This window comes from Protopterus annectens, chromosome 6.part0 (genome assembly GCF_019279795.1).
Source record: "Protopterus annectens isolate FY-2018-M chromosome 6.part0, PAN1.0, whole genome shotgun sequence".
In the NCBI taxonomy this organism is placed as follows: domain Eukaryota; kingdom Metazoa; phylum Chordata; order Ceratodontiformes; family Protopteridae; genus Protopterus; species Protopterus annectens.
Window position 1 is genome coordinate 1,205,955,971 of NC_056737.1, and position 25,183 is coordinate 1,205,981,153.

The following is a 25,183-nucleotide window of genomic DNA, read 5'->3' on the forward strand; positions in this document are numbered from 1 at the left end:
CTGGGGGTTGCACAAAGAGGCACTTATTTTATATGAGAGACCAAAAGCCAGGTGAAACCTTTGCAGCTTATAATCATGGACTTGAGAAAGAAGGCTAAAACGTGCAGATTTGGCGAGTTAATAAAGGACAGGTTTGTGTGTGATGTTAATAGTGCTGCAGTGAGAAAGAGTTTGCTTCATGACAGTAATTTAATGTTAAGCAAAGCCATAGAGATTTGCCAAATCCATGAGGTCACAGAAAGGCACACAAGTATGCTTGCAAGTGATAAGAGCATGGTTTCAGCAGCCTCTAGAGCAAATGTAGACAGCATGCAACACATGACAAGCAGAAACAGGCATAAGCACATGGCAGCTACAGCCCCTGTTGGGTTTCATAGCTCTCTAGCAAGTTCCAAGACTAGCTCAGTACAGTACAAGTGTGAGTCAGCAAAACCTAAGCCAAGTCTTATTGTTAACGGTCGTAATTGTGGTGCCAACCATGAGTCTAAAAGACAGAAGTGCTTAGCATTTGGTCAGCAATGCCACAATTGTAAAAAAGTGGAACCACTTTGAAAAGTTTTATAACTCAAGCAAGCCTCAAGTTAGGCGAGTTGATCATGTAGAAAGCTGCAACCCTACTTTCCATGTAGAGGACTGTGTATCAGTGATCGGTGAAAAGGTTAATGCAGTAGATTTGTTGGCAAAGAATGAAGTATTTTGTACTGTCCTGATAAACCCACAGAGCTCAAAGTAGACACTGTTGAAAGTGTAATGTCAGCAGAAACATTTGCTAGAGTGAGAGCTGGTGAGCAACTTAATTTGGCCAATCGTACCAAGTCTGTTGCTTATGGAGGTGAAGAGATTCAAACCTAAGGCTCAATAGTGCTTTCATGCTGTTTGGCTGGAAACAGTTACAGCTTGCAATTTTATGTAGTCCGAAGACCTGTGCAGTCATTATTAGGTCTCAGAGAATTTTAGAATGAAACCGTTTCTTTTACCAAAGAAGTACATCATGTAAGCACATGTCCCAGTTCCAGCTTCAGTGATGCTATTTTCTCAGAGTATACTGATGTTTTCAATGACAAGCTAAGAAAACTTCCAGTTGTGTACTCCATGAAAGTAGACTGAGATCAGTTGAGTGGTCAGACCAGCAACGAGAGTTCCAATAGCTATGTAGGACAAAGTAAAGGTCCAGTTAGACAAAATGGTGCAGCAAGATGGGATTTGTCCAGTCACAGAATCAACTGAGTGGGTGTCTTCCATGTTAGCCGCTCATAAGAAAAATTCAGATGAAATCAGAATATGAATTGACCCCCAAAAGACTTTAACAAGTTATTAAAAAGACCTCTTTATCCTGTGTGTACAGTCGAGGAAGTTGCCACCCTCATACCAAATGCCACTGTTTTTTTTGTCTTAGATGCAAAGAGTTCATTTTGCAAGTAATGCTTGCACGCATATCTTCACTACGGACTACATTTAGTGCCCTATTTGGTAGATACAGATTCCTCAGATTACTTTTGGAATAAATTCTGCCAGTGAAGTCTTTCAGCATGCAAGGGAGCAAGTTTTTTCAGGCTACCCATGTGCAATAATAGATTATTTACTGGTTGGAGGTAATGGTGAAGCAGGGCATGACAGAAACCTCAGGAAAGTTCTGGACAGAGTGTGTGAAGTGAATTTAAAGCTCAATCCTCTGAAGTGCAAATTCAGACTACCAGAAGTTACTTATTTAGGTCATTCACTTACCAGTTCAGGCTTACGACCAGATCCTTCCAAGCAAGCAGCCATTCTTGAGCTGCCAGCTCCAGACAATGTCCAAGCTTTACAGCGTTTTCTTGGTATAGTTAACTATTTTAGCAAATTTATCCCCGACTTTAGTGAGTTATCAGTGCCTTTAAGAGGGCTGACACACAAAAGTTGCATGGTCATAGTTAGAGCAACACCAGAGAGCATTTGATAACCTCAAACAGCAAATCGGTAACCAGTCTACATTAAGATACTATGATGTCTATGTCTATAAACCAGTGTTTCATTCCTGCGTGCTTCAAAGTTCGGTCTTGGTGCAGTTATTCAAGAGGGCAGACCTGTTGCCTATGCAACTAGAACTCTTACACAAGAGAATCAGTATGCTCAAATTGAGAAGGAACATTTGGCTACTGTATTTGCAAGTTCGAAGTTCCATGACTACATTTATGGCCGAGCTATCCAAATCTAAACTGGTCACCAATCTAGTCTCTATTTTAAATAAGCCTATGTATTCCGCTCCAGACTGTGTACTGCCAGAAGTACAACCTTACTTTCCATACAGAGATGAGATGCTGATGGAAGAGGATATACTTTTCAAGGTCCAAAGTTGTTGTTCCTACTTCCTTACAATATGAACACATTCAGATTTTGGATCGTGGCCACCCAGGTTCCGACTCTACCAAAAGAAAGGTGAGAGGACTAGTATTTTGGCCTTCTCTGTCAAAAAGACAATGATAAAGTGCTTTCTTCTTGTTCAGTATGCAAGAGTACTAAGCCACATTTGCAAAAAGAGCCACTTCAGCTAAGCCAAATTCCTGAACTACCTCGGTCAACAGTAGCAAATGACATATTTGAGTGGAATAAATCAGTATTACTTAATGTTGGTAGAATCTTATTCGAACTAGTATGAAATAAATTTGCTACCCAACCTAATGTCCAGTGCTGTTATTACTAAGCTGACAAGTCATTTCTCAGTCCATGGTAGTCCACACCAGTTATTTCTGACAACGGTTCCCAGTTTACCAGTCAATTGTTTCAGAGATTTGCAAAAAAGAGTGGAACTTTACCCACGTTACTAGCAGTCCTGAATATCCACAGTCAAACAGCCTTGCTGAACATGCAGTACAGAGTGCAAAGCAATTACTAGAGAGGTCAAAGCGTGACAATATCAATATATCTTCTTGAATTTACTTAACCTCAGAAATATACCATGTGACAACTTACTTGGCTCGCCTGCTCAGACTCTTCTACCTAGGCAAACCAGAACAACTTTGCCATCAGTTCTAGTTTGTTGGTGTTTAATGTTAAAAACAGAGCAATCAAAGCCCAACTTTTTCATAAACATTCTTAAAGTCCAGCTATGATAAAATGAGTAGATTTCTTTGTCCATTAAAAGGAGAGACTGTGAGGATGCAAACAGCAAAAGGTTTGGATCGAACTGGTCAAGTGAAAGGTATATGTGCAGAGCCTCGATCCTACTTAGTGGAATATGAGGGTATAGAGAATACAGGAGAAACCGCAGACATCCTCCTGCATCAGAAATTATATTGCAGCATTCTACCCGTGAAACAGATTAGATCTCAGAGCAAGCCTAACAATGTCTATACCGAAGAACATCTCGGTATCCATTCCTGTTCCTGAGGATTTCTCAGTTGCCCCCAAAGTTGAACATTCCTTGAAAACAGTCCCAGTTGAAGATCATTTCTGTAAACTGCAAGTCACTGAATAGTGTCATTCAGTAATTTGACTATTTCTCAAAGAGTGAGGATGTAGATCAGAGCATGTGTATGTACCTTTAAGCAGCATTTCCAGACGTAAGCACGTGTATATAAATATGATTTGTTAACTTTCTAAGCCAATGAATTCAAACTGGGTGCTACTTAAGTCTGAAAGTTTATACATTAACTGTTCTGACAAAGTCATACTATTCGATGAAAGCGCTTAACTAACTTGTGTATTTTGTATTAATAAATCGTATCTGTGGACTCGCAACGTTGTGCAACTATTTGTTACATGTATATAAATAGTGAGCACGTGCAGACAGCAGAGCCATTTTAAGAGAATAGCCAGAGTGCTAACATGTACGATTGTAATGTTTATAAGTTTAAGTTAAAGTTGCAAGGCCTCACTTCTGGCGTGTCTGTGTAATAAAGCTGTTTGAACCAAACTCACATATATTCACCCATTTTATCCTGACCAGACAAGCGACAATGCCCCAGTGTCATATTTGTTGTCTGCATTATGTTTTTATTTTAAAACAGGTGTTTGTACTCGTATGCACGCACATGTATGTACATATAAAAGGTGGGATGGGAGGTTGGCATAGTGGTTAAGGTGTTTACCTTACAGACACAAGGTGTAGGGTTTGATTTTCACATGGGGCAATTGGCTAGGCTTAAAATGGTGCACAAGAGCAGTTAGCCTAGTACTAATCTATGATCCTAATAAAATTAAACTTTATAGCCTAGTATGAACCTATACGAACCTCGAAAAAGGGCATAGCAAAATTAATTTAAAATGGGTGGCAAAAGCCAGACACACTCTGCCTAGGGTTATAAATGCCCTAGGGCAGATAGCCTAGTATGTACTTATGAACCTATATGCATGCATAACTGGAAAGACAACTGTAAAGCTGTTTTTCATAAACTTAAATTGCTTACTCTCCAAATGACATCCGTACAACCAAGCAGGATATACTGACTGAGGCAAGATACTGGCAGCTGCTTTACTGACACTTCCACACAATGCAGAATTTTAAAACATAATATTTTAGCTTTGGATGATCCTGAAAGGTGTCCTTTTAGTATAAGGAAAACAGACTGCAAGCATGAAGATGTGATGTGCTTTGATGTAATTTTTTTTTCTTTTGAAGAAAGAAAAACATTAAACATGAAGGCTGTGGGTTCTACTCCCACACCAGGTAGATGGGATCTTATGACACCGCAGTGCAGCAAAAAAAAAAAAAAAAAAAAGGGGGGGGGGATGTACCCCTAAGTGTCATCTTTCAAATGAGAAAATACTTAAATGGTTAAAAGGAAGAAATGGTAATTGAATGTGTCTACTACTGGAAAACAAATGAATGAAGAAATGAAAGTTGGTGGCAAGTTAGGTGGATAAAAAATATCCCATGGCACCTAGCACCTATCAAAAAAGGTAGGGATCCTTTATTTAACAAATCTACAATATGAACTAAAATAAAATTTATATTTACAATATTATACACAAACTATTTACATGAACCGCGTTCACTTTTTCACATTCAAAATACATTTACATCTGACCCCACTCCACTTTTCATTTTTTTTAAATATTTCTGATCAATTCCATTTAGCATCATACATAAATTTATTTCACTCATTGCTTCCAAATACTTTTATCAAGCTTTTCAGTTAACAATTCTTTATAAGAAACAAAATTCAATAATATCCATATTATTTCTGTATCCCTTTAAACAAAATTTTGTCATCTAAGTTAGTCCACAATGCATCAGTTCTTTTACATTTCAAAAAGACATGTTCAGTTTCTTTAAAACGAAAATATCAGGGTAGACACCACTGAAAGAAGCCAAAAAAATACAAAGCAAACTTGAATAAAAATATGGGCGAACCACCATAGAAGAACGAGGATCTGAAGAAGGCTTCAAGCCAAAAGCGCTTGTCCGGTACCTGAGAATTCGATTGATTGTCGGAATAAAAAGATTTACTATTTGTTTCATCTGTTCTTCTATGGTTGTTCTCCCATATTTTTATTAGTCAGTTTCTTCTTTATGACCATAATTACACACTTTCACTTATTTATATGGCGTGTTTGCTTTGACTGGTGATAAAGAAATTACTATTCTACAAAAATATTTAGTCATTACCTTTACCACTTTTTTCTTTCATCTAAATCTTCTATACTTGCTTTCCACATTAAAATTTTCTCTTCACATGCTTTCATTTCTTTATTCATATACTCCTATTTTTTACAACTTTTCTTCATATCCCATATTTTTAATACTTGTTTTCCAATAACAGACTTATTAAAAATTACCATTTTTTCCTTTAACCATTTAAGTATTTTATAGGGATGCAATGAAATTGCAAATACCACTGGATTTAAGTCCTAAACCACTATCCTCTTTTTGTACATATAGTACACCCCTCTTTACAAGATCAAGAGGAGATCCCCATATAATCTTAACTGACAATGGCATACTAAACACACTAGATACAGATGTAATATTTCCTAATGCAGAGTTAAGAAACTTTTTCATGAAAAAGTCCAATAAAAAGAATATTTTTTATTTTTTATGAGGTTTCCCATTGTAGTAATAGTGCAACACCCGATAACTATTTTTTTAGATATGAATTCAATAACTTAAGCTTACCTTCATGCCCTAAACCCTTACTTTTGTCAATGTTCAAACACATATCAAATTTTATCTAAACTGAAATTCTGTTTGCTTATAACTTCTTCCATTCCATTCACTTGCTTAATATCATCATCTGTATAGGATTATATTATATGTAGAACAAAGGAAGGTATTGATTTATACCAATAAGGGTATCATCTACTGAATTAATAACTAGTCTTTTGCATTCACAACTAATGAAAATATACTACTAAAAGGGTATCCTTGCCTTATACCTCTTAATACTTATTTCTTCACTCAAACATCTATTAAATTAAAACTTTAATTTTGTTCAGTGTGTATGCTGCAACACACATTTAATTTCATATTTAAATTATAAAATTGGAATATATCCCATAGCATATTGTGCTGAACAGCATCAAAAGCTTTGCTTAGATCTAACATAACATACTAAATAGACAAAGACTAACTACCTACAATTTCTCTAATAATCATTATTAAATCTGGACATACTTTTCCCTTAACACTATTACAGTGAATCAGAATCGAACAGAAAACTTTCAAATGTTGCTTCCATTCTTTCTGTAGTTGCTTAATAAAGATTGTATAAAATCAGTATTATTCAAAACAGGCTTCCAGTTTCATAAATCTTCTCACATTTTCTACCCCATATGAATGTAAAAATTCCACTATTCCTTCTATTCAAATCCTTCATTAAACCACTTGTTCAATACTTGCATGAAATTTCATATTTGCAATGAATGTTTACTTGGTATTGCCTAAAGTGCGACACGCTACCCTGAAATAGTGTAGCTAGAGGTCATACCCTCTATTTGTACACACCTCCAAGCAGCTTTACTTGTTTTAACTGATTTTGGATACTCCCAAGGCATGCAAAGTGCAGCACATGTGCCTACTTATTTCTTCGCCACCTGTAATGAGTTACTGAGCAGATGCATTTAATATGCCATATGTGAATGCCAGGATACCTTATTATTGAAATAATCAGTTTGTGGTTTTGTTTGGAACTGAACATATTGTTATGTTTTGCTTTTACACCATCTTGCCTCACTCTACTCTATTTTTGGATTCTACCCTTATCCAAGTCTTAACCTCCTTCACCAAACTGGCTATAGGTTTCCCATCTTTCTGCATACATCCATCTATTACTACTCAAACTGGTACTATATTACTTGGCTCTTTAGTTCTCTATCACTCCACTACTATCTTGTATTAACGAATACTGTGGTCTATTCAACCAAACTTTATTTCTCCTTCTCCCCCACATTATTTTCCTAGGTATTAACCCAGTTTTTCCCTAAATAGGTCAAGCTCCATGCCTGCCTCTAAGTGGCTTAGCAACTTCACCTAACAGTGTTAGCATTGCTACTGTCCATAAAAATCTTGTACGTTACATTTAGAAGTTTTAGAGCAATATATCTGTAATCTATAAATCGGCTACTGCATAATCAGAGACCTTCTAGTATTCCCTACCATTTCCCATTTGTCTCTGCCGTCACTCCCTAACCTAGTACCAAACCATGGTTTCACTAAATATTAAGTTTCAAAGAATTTGACATTTCAACATTAAAATGTTAAAAGTATTAGCAGTACTCCTTACCCTGCATCTATAGGTTTTCTGGAGTCAGTCTCATCATTACTGTTCTTTACATTTAAATCTATATTCATATATTAAGTACATATACAACCAAAAGACTAGTGTCAGCCCTGTTGCTCTTCTCCGAATATGGAGGTGCAACTATCCACAGCAACAGCAGCTTACTGAGTGGTCGCAGCTGTTAGATACACTGCAAAACCTTGGCCCAGCCCACTCCATTTACCATCACTTTGATCGGGCTCACTCCGCTCTGCTACCCTACTCCCAATTCCCACCCACCCCTACATCTACATTTTTTTTTTTATTTTGATGCAACTATGTCCACCACCTTCAAAATATCCAGTCAATAACTCATCCACACAATCCCCTCCCTACTTAACCCACCTAATACCTACCCATTCACAAACCAATGACCTCCTCCTCCTACCTTCTCATAACCAATTAAATCTACTACTAGACATCTAATCTTATCTATCCACCTCTTCTGTCACAACTATAATTCTCCAGTCTACCTACTCATCAACTAGCTCCCTCCCCTTCTACATTAGAAGTACACGGAAAGAAGTGCAATCGAGTCCACCAAGCCAAACGCAAATTTATTAAAAGTAATAATAGAAGCGTTTTCACCACTGCAGTAGAGTAGCTTCTTCAGAGGTACAGGAACAAAAAACACACAAGCCCTTTGGTCCTTGTTTAAATACTAACAGTCATTTACATATCAATTAAGTGAGTAAGAGAATTATTGAGAAGAATTGGTATTTTATCACTACTAAATTCTTTGTTAGTTGAGAAACTAGGGGTAAAACCAAAAATAGTATTTAGAAGGGGCAGGATCCTCAAAGAGTTACTGCAAAGAAACCAGGTTAGTGACCCTTTTAATAGAGCTAAGGGTTGCTTCAAGTGTGGAAGATGTAACCTGTGCAATGTTATACGCACAGGTAATTCTGTAACCTTGGGCCATAAAAAACATGAAATCACTAGTAAGATCAATTGTGAAACAAAATCTATTATTTATTTGGCCTCTTGTGTTTGCTGCCCAGCTTTCTACGTTGGGAAAACTGACAGAAAGTTTAGGGAAAGAGTTTACCAACACTGCTATGCCATTAAAAATGGAAAAACAGAAAACGCATTAGCAAAGCATGTAGAAAACTATCCAGGCCATAATTTTGTTTTTATGGGAATTGACTGCATTCCAAATTCCATTAGTGGTGGGCCAACTTCTCTTTTATTAGAGATTCGTGAACTGGAATGGCAGTTAAAAGTGGATGCTTTCAATTTCCCAGGATTGAATGAGAATTGTAATATTGCTCTGGTCCTAAAGTATAGAGCCTACTTAAGATAATTCCTTTACTTAAAGGTTGTTTTTATATTTCGAATGCCATCTATTTAAAGGTTATTAGCATTTATATGGCTTATATTTTATTTAAGCCAATATAGTGCGGGTCATTTTAGACCAATAGGGTAATAACCTTATTAAAGAAGATATTTTAAAAAAGATATTTTTGTAAAATAAGAGGAATTTTTCTTTTCCATTTATGTATGTTACCAAAATCTTTTAGGGTTTAGTGTACATACATTTTTCTTGCCACATTTTTCTGCTTAATTTAACCTTGTCATACTTTTTACCGTTGAATTTGAAGGGGGTTATGACATTTTCTGGCACATTATAGACAATTCTCCTTCTTTTAAAAAAAGGTTTGACTATTTAAGAGTAGGAAGTGATGTATTTGATTGACTTACTCACTTAATTGATATGTAAATGACTGTTAGCATTTAAACAAGGACCAAAGGGCTTGTGTGTTTTTTGTTCCTGTACCTCTGAAGAAGCTACTCTACTGCAGTGGCGAAAACGCTTCTGTTATTACTTTTAATAAATTTGCGTTAAGGTTTGTGTGGCTTGGTGGACTCTATTGCACTTCTTTCCGTGTACTTCTGAAGTTTGTTTTGCTGTCCCCTTCTACATTAAATAAAATACTTAACATCCTCAGCTCTGAAATGTTATTTCTTTCATGTAGCTCTCCAAATACTCGTCTTCCTGGCCACTCACTTTACATCCCATCACAGTCGGCTAGCTACTACTTTCTTCTCACTTAACATGCCACACAAACACCCACAAATGTCACCACACCTCTATAAACCCACAAATGTCACCACACCTCTATAACACTACCACTACTGAACTTTGTGCATATATACACACACGCACATCAATATAATATATCCCAAATGTTTTGCAAATATATTAAAACTAACACCAAAACATTCAATCCCATTCTTATACTCAAAAATCACATCTCAAACTTAGTGGTGACATTCATCCAAACTCTGGTCCCAAAATCCAAACATGAAACTCATCTACAGTGCAGCCTCACAATGTAATTAATCTGTCCCTCAAAGGATATGATCCATTTCTTCTCAACATGAATCTTAGGAACCTAGCAACAATAAAATTCTACACCCAGGTTACAATATCCACATAATTGACAGACTAAACAAGCTCTGAGGTTGAACAGCCATTACAAAAATAATTGGAACGATTAGAACCAAATTCCCCAGAATTCAAAAATGTTGAGATATTATTTAGCAAATTGAAAAAAATCCCAATAAATATCTAACCATTACAGGAATATACATCCATTCCAAGAACAACCTCACTACAATTGAGGACATTCTCCACTGGTCATCCCTCGAGTTTCCTCAGGAAATCATCATAATGGGTGATTTTAACATGGACTGGTTCACCTGTACCTCAGATAACCCCACTAACTTCATTAACCTGCATGTTTTCACTCAACTAATTCTATCCAAAATAAAGGTTGACAAAATCACCAACAGATATTCAATTCTAGACTGGATCTTAAACAAACCATCACTTGCTTATCACTCAGGCTGCCTTCCCGACAGCATCAGAGACCACCTTCTACCTATCTACTCAAACATCTTCACCCCCCCCCAAACATTATCTATCAACAAATCTAACAAAACTTTACACCACATTCATATCCATCCTCCAAACACTGACTGGACCAGATTAAGGTCACTTCCCCAGGCTAAGGTCACTTCCCTTTGACAATAATGCAGATTAATGTGTTTAGGAAAGTGTTGCTGAAGTCAATAGGCTAGCACCATGCAGAACCATACGAGTAAAACTGAATTATGCACCTTGTCTAACAAAAGATAGCAAGCAAATACTTAAACTTAAAGATTAACCCTGGGTACAATGACAAAAAAAAAAAAAAGTAGTCAACCTAGAACACCACTAGCATCTGAGCAGCAAAGCCAAACTCCAGAATAAAAATGACAAAAAAGCATACTAGCGACATTCAACAAAACAACCCACAAAAATTCTGATCAGTTATAAACATTCTCTAACCTGGTCAACCTTCAGTGCCAACCCAACAACTACAAGCAATACAGATAGTAGTATAAAAGCATGTATTAAATTGTGTAGCTATATTATCACTTCATAAAAAAAGCAATGCTCCTCTAACTATTCCAACAGGATCCAAGGAAATTACAGATACCCTCATACCCTCTTCAAACCCATCAAAAAAAAAAAAAAAAAAACCTACAGCCCTAGCAGCTGACAGAATATCTTAACAGGCAGGGTCAGTGTCTAGCTTCTCTCTGAGCAATACAGGGCCATAATTTGGAAAATATCCTACATCATTCCACTACATAAACCTTTACTGAACACTAACTACAGGCCAACAGCAATTATATTTCCCCCTAGCCAAAATATTTATTTTACACCAACTCATGAACTACCCGTCAAGTAATAATCTCCAAACACGTACTCAACACGATTTCTGCCCCAGTCATAGTATTAGTAAATCGGGCAGTAGTGGTACTAATCAACCAATACAGAAACTAAGGTAAAACTAGTATCTTCCATTATCCTGGAACTCTCCAAAGAATTCAGTCTCCCATCAGAAACTTCTCACTGAACTCTCAACCCTAAAACTCAGCCATTTTTCTCTTGCATGTTTCCATAACTACCCATCTGACTTGTACAGGCCGTTAACAGACACAGATTTCTCCTCCCTATTGCCCATCACCATGGGCATTCTCCAGGGCTCAACCTTAGGTGCTCTTCTCTTTAGGATTTTTACCAATAAAACTTCAGTGTAACCAGTCTCATCTCTATTGTACAGTATGCAGACGATTCTGCGCTCCTCTGCACTGCACCCTCCCTTCCACAGCTCTAAGAAATAACTCAACGGTATTTTTTTAGCCGCTGAATCCTGGCCCTCTAACTCAACTAATTTTCAATAATAGCAAAACTAAACTAATGCTCTTTGGGCATAACAAATCCATTGACAGTCTATCCTCATTCCTCCAACATTACTATTCATTACCTATTTATCCAACATTACCATAACTACTGTATCTCAAAAAAACTGCTCAGTGTTCTAATTGACAACTTGAAATTCGATAAAAACACCCATCTCAGATCATTAAAAAGACGCACAGAAAACTAGGAACTCTATTTAGAATAAAAAAATACCCCACTAACTCTACTGGACAATCTATTGCCAGAACCCACCTACTCTCTATTCCGTTTTAGGACGTCTCCAATACTCACCAACCTACAGAAAACAGATTTAGCTAAACAGGGAGTTTGCTACAACAAACAGCTACATTTGCAACAAACTCACCCCATAGATCCCACCACTGAACTACGACAACTCAACTGATTACAATTACCCAACTACTTGAACTATACCCAACTCAACTGTGGTACAGCAACCAGATAAATGCACTGCACTTCAAACCCGAACTCAACCCAATTCAAACAAATGGGTCCTTCTATCCTCAGACGAATCTTTAGAAGTCATAAAATCCAACAACAACGTCATGGATGCTCTCTACTATAACTACGTCTCCAGAATTTGGAACACTATTCCTCAAGCCATCTCAACTCCTGCCACACACACACAGACACACAGACACACAGACACACAGACACACAGACACACAGACACACAGACACACAGACACACAGACACACAGACACACAGACACACAGACACACAGACACACACACACACACACACACACACACACACACACACACACACACACACACACACACACACACACACACACACACACACATCTAATTAACACCTGGCTTTGCTCATGCTCTGCTCCTGGCTAACCCCAGTCTTCTCTTTCCCCTCAGTAAAGCTTACATCCTTCTTTCTTCCCACCTTACCTTGATTAGCATACCTCACATCCACTTTGCCCCATCTTATTCAGTCCCTTAACCTAGGATTCTACTACCTCCAACTCACCTTCCCACTACTTCCCACCCACAAAGCCAGCTACTCCTTCTTACAATATATGTTCTCCTAACCTTGCTGCTACTGCTTCCTCCCTATCCGTACCCAGCACTCTACTCTTGGCCTGGCTCTCACCACATGCCTTCCCTCCTTTATTAATCCATTTACTCTCCTGTCTCAATCCTGTAATACAGGAACCATGAAATAGCTCTTCACTATAATCAAGCTCATCATCTACTTATATGAACCTTTTGTTTACTTATATGAACATTTGTTTCATCATAGGAATTTAATGTCTAGCTATACCTTGGCAATCTAACATACGAAACTCTTAGCAAGTGTGTTCCAACCATTGCATGTACATACATTAAATGTATATTCCTTGGTATGTAGATTATCTCCAACAGTGTTATGTAATATGCTAACTACTCTAGGCAAAGAATGTAAATTTCCTACTGCTTTTTCCCCTTGGAGCATTTCTCCTTGGACATCCGCTGAAAATGGGCAACTGCCCAGTCGGACTTTCCCGGTAAACAAATGTCAATTAAATAAATACATCTTTCGACTTCCTGTCATGCTCTTATACATTTGACATTATAAGCAATAAGGGCCTACTGCAATATATTTACCTATCTTAATACTAAATCAATTTCTTCCAATTTTATATGTTTTCCAAATCTACATTTTCTTAAAAACAAAAAAGCATTCTGCAAATGAGGCAAATGAGAGAGGCATGTCATTTGTACAGTGCTGTTGGAGAAATTAGCCGAATACTAGTATTACAGGCTGGAGAGAGAGAGAGAAGATGACCGCATCAGAGGCAACTGAGCAGGATTCAAGTGAGGTGTAGGTACAGGGGACAAAGGGTGGGGAAGTACAATACAGTACAGGGGCAGTTGCTACCACTGATGAATCTCATTACAAGGGTATCAGATGATGAAATAATGGCGAGGTCAAAGTAGGGCTTCAGGTAGCACCAGGAATAATCTTGGCACACGGGTCTACTGAAGCGCATCAAGGGAAACCTAGAACTTGAGATTCTCATTTTAAATTTTATTGGGCAGTTTAAGACTAATAAAGGTGCCCCTTAGGGGAGATGATGAAAACAAAACTGTTTAGATTAACTACAAATAGGACTCTTAAGTGACTTGTACTGAAACCTATTACCTATACCAAAGTAAAGTATCTATACAACTAAAGCCAAACACCAAAAACTTTACTTCATAAAAAAATTAAACAAATATGAAAGTATGTAGCAAGCAAAACCAAACCATGTACATATGTATAAAACTGAAGCATACGAGCACAGTGAACCATACGGCTATAAACACACGTACACATGTGTGAGTATTATATGTATACATTACTCACATGTGTAATATATAATGCACACACAGACAGGTCTTTCTGCTGGCTCCAAAGAGGGAGGGGAGGGGAGGATTTGGTGTAGTTTGCATTTCCTTTCTCTCCGCGTAGCTTTTCACAGGCCTCTGATTGTGTGCCACAGGTAAATTTGTGATGTTCCAAACTGCACTGTGGGAAAGGCAAGATGCAGTGGAGATGTACTGGCCTTGGTCACCCAGGAAAACATGTTGTCAGTCTTCAGTTGGTCAATGTATGCTCTAGCACCTGGCAAAAAGGCGATGAGCATCAACTTGGACAGATGCAGATCTAACAAAGCCTGACAAAAACAGAATCTTAAGGAAACAAATTAAAGTATCTCACTGAGTAGAAGATAGAGTCAAAAGGAAACTTCAAACACTGTAAAGGAGGCAACAGGAAGAAAGACAAAATGAGGAGCTAACATTAGTACAAAATGAACACTAAAGACCACCAAGGCCCAGATTCTGTAGGAAAAGCCCAACACTCAGATACCCTGATAAAATAGCACTGCCACAATATGGAAATGGAATGCTTGGGAACAAGATCGACTGCTAAGCACAAATGCATGTCAATGTGCCAGACCTTACACTTCAGAGGCCACAAACAGGGTAAACTGGAAGAGATACAATTTTTCTGATTAAGGACAGGGACTGAAAAAATGGAAATTGAAACTTCAAGAGGGTGAGACATCATTTTCACATGAATAGGGGATAAAATCAAGTATCACAGGCTTACATTAACTTTTGCATTTACTGCTCAGAGGTCAAAGAGGAGTGAAATAGCCCAAGGACTGAACCCTGGAGTATACTGCCAGTTGCAGAACTTCCCTAACTTCATGGGTTCCATTTCAAAGCTTCGTAAGTTTTTATTACGGTAAAGACCACAAGGGCCTTTTTAAGCATAGCTATGCATGCAAAATCTCAAATTCTGGTATCCTTGATAAGTGTAAACAAGGGCCTGGGAGATTAACCATTTACAGCTGTGTCCATTTACATCGGCACCAAACAAGGATGAATTTTTGTTCTCCATCCAATTGCCCAACTTACACTCGACTTGGGTTAGAGAGGAACTCTGCTTTACATGGATGCGGAGCCTGTTGCGTAGAAGTAGTCGTCTCTGGGATACATACCCATCTCTCCAGCAGGTCCTACTTATATCACAGGCAACGTTTTAAGTCTTTAAAAAGGGTAATTCTGTTGCGGCTTGTTCTGCAGATATGCATGAGGTACACAGTGAGGTCAGATTATGCCTTCATCATCAACAGTCTATAGGACATAGAATACAGGGAAAGAGCCTTGAGGTGGTCTGCATAGGACATGTTACTTCTGCCCTGTATTCTTTCAGTGAAGAACCTCTGTGGACATTCCAGTTGTTGGACATGCCTAGTTAGGAACATACGAAAGGGGGCATTGTACCAAATGACTGTTCCACTGTACTCTGCATTCATCAGACCCATGACTTCTTGGACTTAAGACGTCACACCGTTGTTTATAAGTTGCACAACATCAAATGATTTCCTCACTACTGTACACACATGGTCAAAGGCTGGAGTGCCATTTGTGAGCCAGTTTGCTATCTAATAAGTTACAAAAGGATTAACACCCAAGTGGGCGAGCTTATCTAAGTTACGAGAGTTTGGGATGGTGGTGGAACTCATTGGGAGGTCTATATATGCAGTGCACATAGTTTTGCCCTTGTTCTTTGCCTCAGTAACTTTTTCACACTAATCGACCAAGTTAAATTGGACTGGCCATGCCCTTGGTAAATCAGAAATGAGTCCGATTGAGAGCCTGTTGGTTACTTACACCCTTCCACGTAGAGTTTTTCCATAGGCCTACAGAGGAGACTGATCAGGTTTATGGGTTCGATAGGCAGGTCTTCAAGGAACCCAGGTGTTGGACAAGAGAATGACTGCCGCTGTCCTCCATTCATCCAGCACGAAACTTGTTTTGAGGCATATATTGAATATCTGCTGTAAGGGGATCAGACAAGTCATACTTCAGGCTGACAAGTGGGCAGTCTGGTATATTATTTGGTCCGCAAATCACCAAATAGAGAAAAGACTCCAAGCCACAAGTAAGGTAAAATTAGCACTTTTGTTTACTTAATTTAGACAAACAAATTAAAGCAACAAATTACTTAAATAAGCACCATCAATGACATTGTCAAATTTTAGTCCAAAGTCCACCCACATTTAAAACCAATTGCCCAAATTTATATGAAAAAGTTGAATGTATGTGTGTGTGCATAGATATATATATAAAAATTATTTGTGTGAGTAATTATATACATATATGCATATAAATATATGTGTCACTATTTATGTAAATGTATACACCACACAATATAATATAATATACAATACTACAAGGTTGCGAACAATCCAAAAGGGGGCACAAATCCTAAACAGATAAACAGGAGCCCCACATTACCTAGCCAAAGATTTCAACTTGAGAATACATCTAATGGATAGACTATCATTAAGTCCCGGAGGGTCATGTGCATTGAGTCTAAGCTGCCAGGCTAATTCTTTCTCAAGTTTCAAAGATAATGGTTCCCCCCTATCATTTACTCCAACCTTATCTAAAGCCGTGAACAGAAATTCATGGGTAGGGTTAATTTTCACATGCCTAGCCAGGGCATTATTTAAATTCAATTTCCCAATATTATACACATGTTCCTAGATCCTATTTTTCAGGGGTCTCTCCGTCCTACCGATATAAAATGGACAATTTTGGCAAGTACTCAAGTAGACAACAGCCTTTTGAATCGCAATTAAACCTTCCTGTAAGAGAATAACGTTTTTCCACCATCTCTAATGGTCATATCCTCATACAAAAAAACACCAATTCTTAATTAAAATAGATCTAATTAGAGGTGCATCCAAGGTAAAGGAAGTAATAAAACCAAAATTAATGCAGAGACCCACCTGTGATGATGGAGACCGCATATTCACTGAAGCATCAGCTGGAGTAACCAAAGTACCTGAGATGGTATGCCCCTCATGAAGTATCGAAGGGTCCTCCCCCGGTTGGCGGACAATACAACCAATCAAATTTGGTACCGACTCACCTACATGTCACTGATGTCCACCCTGAGCCCCAAGCAGAAGTGGTCTAAAGATCCCACTATTCCTTTTAGTATGAACCTCGCTAATCAACTGGTTGACAAGTCACAATGAGTAACCCCTCTTGGTAAACATATCCTTCAAAAGGTTACACTCCACCTGAAACTCAGATTCAAGGGACACCATTCTGGCTGCCCTAACAAGTTGACCCTTGACAACCGCCCTTTTCTGATAAAAGGGGTGGGAACTGGTGTAGTGTAGGAAAGCAATGGAATTTAGGAATGGATTTCCTAAATGGATTTCCTAAAAATCTTAAAAAATAAATCTCCCATTGGATCTATCATTAACGAGTCTGATGTCCAAATAAGCTATTTTATCATTCTGGAAATCCCAAGTGAACTCCAAGAAATTGGTAAATGTCGTAATATGCTCAACAAAGGCTGATGCCATGGGCTTGTCACCTTTCCAAATGATAAAAATATCATCCAAATAACGGGCGTACCACACCACCCTATGCTGGAAGGTTACATCCCTGAATAGAAAATTTTTCTCCCAGTATGCCATCACAGTGTTAGCAAAAGTGGCACCACAGGGAGAGCCCATGGCAACGCCAGTTTTTTGTAAATAAATTTCTTTATTGAAAATAAAGAGTACCAGATCCGTTACTGAGTACCAGATCCAACAAATAAATCAATTTGAAAGTGGGACCATTCACCTGTTTTTCCAACAAATAATCTCTCACCCAATTACGCCCGATGTCTTGAGGGATTACAGTGTACAAATCCGATTGTCAGAAAGTTATACTCACTGCTGTAAGGCAAATTATTGATGGCTTTCAAAAAGGCCCAAGAGGCTTTACCAATGTGTGTGACTCGGCTGAAAGTACATGCTTCAATTTGTTATCAATAAATTTAGCACACCCAAATGTAACTGATTGTTTATGATTGTTTACCGTCCACACTCGGGTGTAATGGGGGATTATTTAGATCTTTAAATGTGGGTGGACTTTGGAATGAAATATGATGATGTCATTGATTTTGCTTATTTAAGTAATTTGTTGCTTTAATTATTTGTTTGTCTGATGAAGTTTACTAAATTAAGTAAACGAAAGTGCTAATTTTACCTTCCTTGTGGCCTGAAGTCATTTGTTTTCTCTATTTGATTTGCAATTTGTTTTTTATGTTATTTGGCCCCAAAGACAGTTTTCCTGGCCTTGGGTAGCACTTTTGAGAACTTCTTCTTGAAAGATTTGGGGGGGGGGGTGCAGATATAGGTAAGTCAGCTAAGAATACTGGAGGGGGGAATCCTTTCCAAGCTTTGTTTGTCCATTGGTAGATTGGCCATGTCCTCTGGGTCAGAGTACATATTATTTACTATTAGCTCTGCACACGCTTTGTGGTTACCCTTCACAAGGGTGGCTATTTGTACCACATATCTGGCTTTGGTTGGATTGATCAGGGTCCAAAGTTTTAGTTTTAGCATCTTGAAAGTGAGATTTTCATTATTACTGTTATAATAAAACAGCCGGTTTATATGTGGGTTCCACCACAGCTCTGATTTTTGAATTTGCCATTGTTTTTGGTGGGGAACAGCTACATCTATGCAGCTATTTACTTGTGCACATAATTTGGCAGTGAAGGCTTTAGCATAAGCAGTGCGGTCAAGATGGAAGAGGTGTTCAAATTAAGCCAGATCACTCCGTTTCAGTAGACGGAACTTCACAGAATCTCTGAATACAGAGTTAAATGGAAGAGGTTACAGTCTTATGGTGGAATGTCAAACACCTGCGGTGCGATCTGACTAGGGAAGAAGTTACAACTGGTATGAGGCAAAGCTACCCCATATTGATAAAGAATACTGGGGTTCAGACTAACTGGTCTAAGGAGTTTGATGAAGTCCAAAAATGTCTCCGTCCCAGAGGGCTCTATTCTCTTTAATATTTTTATAAACAAGCTTTACACTGTCATACACCAAGCAAATATAGTACAAAACACAGATGATTCTACTTTAATATGTGCAGCTTCCTGAATATGTTTGCAGATGTATGTGTGTCACAGGACACTTTAACTACCCTCCATAAACTGAGAGAATTGTGCTTGGCTTAATATAAAGAAACTCCATACTAATTAGGTAGGGACATACAGGCCAAAAGGGTCCTAAAATTACTAACAAAACCCAAGTTGTTTGTGGAAAGGTGCAAGTCATTATCTTGTCTAATGACTATAGAGATGTTGTTTACGAAAATGGAGACATTGCAACCTTTAATGCCTTTATCTAATGTGGTGGGCCTGAAGATGTGATAGGCATTAAAACCATGCACTGCAAGAGTGTTTTCAATAGTCTTGAAAAACCTTCTATATATATATATATATATATATATATATATATATATACATATATACATACAATATATATACATATATATATATATATATATATATATATATATATATATATACATACAATATATATACATATATATATATATATATACACATATACACACACACATATATATATATATATATATATATTTATATAAACACACACACACATATGTATATATATATATATATATATATATATACATATATATATATATATACATATATATATATATATATATATATATATATATACATACATATACATATACACATATACATACATATATATATATATATAATAAATATACATACACATATACATATTACACATACACACTACTGTCCTACATCATTACACGGGATCTCTTCTGGTGATTAATTATTTGCTTTACTACTTCTTGGTAGAAATTAATCATCCCTACATGGATAAAAATAATCTCCCAAGCTATAAAATCCAGCTCAAAACACTACCTTACCCAGTCCTGGTCATGCTTATGTTCATCACCAGGTTGACAACTTGAGTTTGTGCTCCCACTGATCACTATATTTTCGCCATCCTGCAGTCGAATCAATACCCCCCTATTCACTCCCACAATCACCAGTTCTCATCTTGCTCTTTTTCTAACTGCCCCCATCCACCACTGTACCCCTCTCTCATGAATCCCCTGTATACCCAAGTTATAAACCTTCTAGACACACCAGTTTGAACACACAGCTTAAATAGAACGAATCCTATTATCATGCTCAGTCATACGCCATTGCTACCATCCTCCCATATAATACTAATACCCCCCCTCTCCTACATAATTTTATAACTCACTTCATCACATCTACTATAATTCCATTTATTTTCTGCAAGAGTTTAGAGCTACAAGAACTGCACAGACATACAATTGTTGATGTAAATACATTACGGTATTTATTTTTATTTAAATATTTTTAAAAAAAAAATTATTTAAAATATGCATCTCTCTCAATTGTGGGTTTTTCTTTTCTCTCCCTGAGAAATGTTCTGAGAACTGTCTGAAATTCAGTTGTTAATATAGATGTACTGTGAAGGAGCATTTCTCCCTGGGCTTCAGCTGAAACCAAAACCATAATGCATGGAGCTATATTCTCATCCGATTTACACACATAGGTAACTAGGATTGTGTCAAATACGTTTTTGTGGTGCAACGACATGAATGCTTGCCTGATGTGAAGAATCCTGGCATCCGATGTCATGTTCAGTTGTCTGTTTGGACAACCTGGTGAGGGGTGTATTAGTGTATCCCACCATGGGATATTGGATTGTGGGAAGGTTTACCTTGCGGGTTTATGAACACAGTGTAACCATTTCATGACGGATGCTGAATGTTACGTGTGTTTGTGAGGGTACGTATTTCTTAGGTTACATTTATGGGGCCTTTGTGGTTTAAGTAAAAACAGCTCAGCATATGTAGTTGTGTGTGCTTAGTGTTGTGTGGTTTAACGACCTGCCCGTAATTTGTTGAGACTTTGTGAGAGCTGTGACCCTACCAACACTGTACAACTCACTCACACACTGCTGGTCTAAATAGTAGGTGGTTGTCAGGACAAATTGTTTTATTGAAATTGGCACCCTGAGACAAACTGAGTGGCTGTGAGTCTGTGTTGTGCCTGTGAGTCCATTTACTAGAAATGCTATTGTCTAAAATACAAAACGTATAAAGAGTAACACAGAACCTAGTGCAAATCACAGCCTGTTTGGAAAACTACTACAGTACAACACAAATGCAGAGCACCTCTGGCCCTCTTCAAAAGGAACCTTGAAGATTGGATGGGAGATAGGAAATTCACCCTGGGTATCACGCCAGTCGCCCTGCTAGACAGGGGTCCAGGGAAGTAAACACTGTGGGAAGAAATAGCCAGGGAATTGTTATAGCTAGGCTTATATGGGCCCTAGGGCCGATAGCCTAGTACCAACCTATGAACAAACTATGGGAGTAGGTTGCACACAAACTTATGCCTTTGAATGCCTGTTTATGTACAATGCAGTCAGCTGATCCACTGTGCGACAGGCAGTGTAATACTAAAATTTCCTCACTTATTAACAAATGAGCACCAAAAAGCTCATACAGCGCACAAACCAACCAATCGCAATACACCTGAACGTAGCCTCTGTAGCAACTAACGTCCACAACATGCAAGGAAAACAACTCCCGTCACCAGAAGGAGCACCTGCTGCAAATATCAGTGATGCTCTGTCCACAAGTGATCTGCAAAACAGAAATCCAAAACGTGCAGTAGTAACTGTAGGACACTTCAATCAAGCTAACCTAAAGACTATTACTCCACTACCACCAGCACTGCAAACTTTGTGACGGGGGGGGGGGGGGTAAATGTATTGGACAAGGTCTACGCTAACATCAAAAGTGTATATAAAGCAAAACCTTATCCACATCTAGGGAGCTCTGGCCACCTAGCCATCATGCTGGTTCCAGCTTATAAATCTATACTGAAAACCAGTACGCCAACTAGAACACAAATAAAGATCTTGCCTGGGGGAGCAATCTCAGCTCTACAAGACTGCTTCGACTGTACAGACTAGTCAGCATTTACAGAGGCTGCTGTGACAAACAACCATGTTGACTTGGAAACACACACTCGGTCACGGCTTACATTTCTAAGTGTGTGGAGGATGTAACAAACAACAAACTCATCACCATATGGGCAAATCAAAATCCTTGGCTAACTAGTGAGCTCTTGAAGGCAAGAAACACAGTAAAATCCCAAGATATGGAAGCTTTAACTGTGACCAGAGACAAAATGAACAAAGGGCATCAAAGAGGTGAAAAGATACTATGGTAGAAAAATCCAGTCATTTCAGGGACTAGAAGGATACCAGCCAACTATGGAAAGGAATTCAGTCACTGACTACAAGCCTACATCAGCTTCATGTGAGGATAGCATCGCATTTTTGAACCAACTGAACAAATTCTTCAGTATGTTTGATTGGGACAACAAAACAACAGCATGCAGAATCCCTGAAGACAAGGATGCAGCGGTGCTGAGCTTCAATACAGTCGATGTCACCAGATGTCACCAGAACCCTACAGTGTCAACCCGAGGAAAGCAGCTGGTCCCGACAACACCATGGCCAGGGTACTAAAGAAATGTGTGATGGAACCGACTCCAGTATTCACAGACATCTTCAACACTTCACTCCATCTAGCCAGTGTTCCGAAATACTTCAGGGAGATGACAATCATTCCTCTAGCCAAGAAACCACGGCCAACAACTCTGAATGACTACTGACCAGTTGCTTTAACCAACAGTACTAAAGTGCCTGGAGAGGCAAGATCATACAGCCTCAATCCTACCTGTGTCACTGGATGCACTGCAATTCACATAGAGGACAAACCGCAGTACAGGGGATGCCATCTCACTAGCTCTCCATGAAACACTAACCCACTTAGAAGGCAAAAACTGCTACGCAAGACTGCTATTCATCAAGGTCATTTCTGCATCCAACACAGTCATCCCTCAGAATCTGATATCAAAGCTACTTCAACTCAGCATAGACTCATTTATGCAATTGGATTCTGAGCTTCCTTACTGAAAGGCCTCAAAAGGTTAGTCTGGAAGACAACAGTTCCGGAAGTATCATCCTGACCACAAGAATACCACAGGGGTGTGTCTCAAGCCCTCTCCTTTTCATTCTGCTGACACATGACTACATGGCCACACAAGAGACTAACAGGATCATCAGATTTGTGGATGACACCACTAAGATGGAGAGGAGGAGGCCTACAGAAAAGAGACTAAGCAACCCCTGGTCTGGTGTGACAACAACAATCTAGCACTGAATGTCAGCAAGACAAAAGCGTTGATTGTGTGGTACTTGAGATCTTCTGAAATCAACAAACCTCTAATGATGAAAGGGATGACAGTAGAAAGGGTCAGGAGTACAAAATTCTTGGGTTTTCATCTCACGAGAACTTATCCTGGTCAGTCCATGTATTCAGCACAGTCAAAAAAGCTCAGCAATGCTTGCACTTTCTAAGGAAAGTTGGGAAGGCAAAATTACCAAACTCCATACTTCAGACCTCTTATAGGGGCACCACTGAAAGTGTCCTGACCAACAGCATTAAAGTCTGGTATGGGAGCTGGAATAAATCAGGATCAGAAGGCTCTCAAGACAGTTGTAAGGTCAGCAGAAAGAATCATTGGGACCTCCCTTACTCTTCTGGAAGATCTACACAAATGCAGGTGCATCAACACAGGGCCAAAAAGATTTCCAACGATCTAACACATCCCGTCAATGGTCTGTACACTCCCCTGGCAGGAGATACAGAAAGCCTGCATTGCAAGACCAGACCAAGTTTCTTTCCACTCTCCATGAGACTGTTGAACTCTTGGGAAAAACGAATTGAGACGTATGTTACATAGCTAGCCTATCAAGGGGCTTATTTTAATGATGTGCAATAAAGTACAGTTACCATAAATGTACATGTTCAAAAGTGTATTCACTGTTGCAGTCATCACTTGTGGGTTACCCCTGCTGGCTCGCCCTCGGTCGGCCCGAATACGAGAGTCAAGCTTTTCCCCCTGCGCCGGCTGCTGTCAGTTCAGTGGTATAAAGGAGATCACCTGACACCATTACATCAATTTTTCTTGCCCTAACCTGTAGCAGCCCCTTGAAGGGAATGTTTTAAAGAGCCCCTGGTGGCCCAAGGCCACAAGACTGACAGTTAATCTCCAAAAAGGATAAGATTAAGGGGGGAAAGGTGGGAGGGTAAATAGGACTGCAACAGTGAATACACTAACATCTACCTTTATGGTAATTGCACACAACTGTACTATGTTCTTCGTGTTTCACTGTTGCAGTCATCACTTGTGGAGGGGATTCCCAAAGCTGAGGAAGGGGAGGATGGAAGTATGAAATTGCTACGATTGAGTTAGCATGCCTTGCAGGGCTGCAGAGACAAAGTCTGTCCAAGCCCTGGAGAACAGAGGCAGGTGGTCCAAGTGGCAGCTTCCAGGATGTCCTTGGTGAGTACTCCTAAGGAAGGCAGTGGAAGTAGAGGCTGCCCTAGTGGAAGGTGTTCGGATAGATTTAGGAGGAGCTTTCCCATGGGAAAAAAAAAAAAAAAAAAAAAAAGTGTAGCAGAATTATCCACTTTGAAAGGGTCTGCCTGGAGACAAGCTTCCCCTCTTTCCCTGGGGCAAAGCCCACCAACAGTTGATCAGTCTTCCTAATGGACTTTGTTCTGTCCAGGTAGTATTTTAACTGTCTGTGCAAATCCAGTGTGTGCAGTATTCTCTCCCCTTTATTCTGAGGGTTTGGAAAAAAGGTGCGGAGATGTACAGCCTTGTTTAGGGTCACATCTGATACTACCTTTG

General features: G+C 38.8%; 1 protein-coding gene across 3 annotated transcripts in view; it reads right to left on the minus strand.

Annotated features, from left to right (window-relative positions):
* COBLL1 (cordon-bleu WH2 repeat protein like 1) overlaps nt 1-25,183 on the minus strand; it is a 1,696,088-nt gene that overhangs the window by 1,033,308 nt on the left and 637,597 nt on the right. The window lies entirely within an intron of this gene.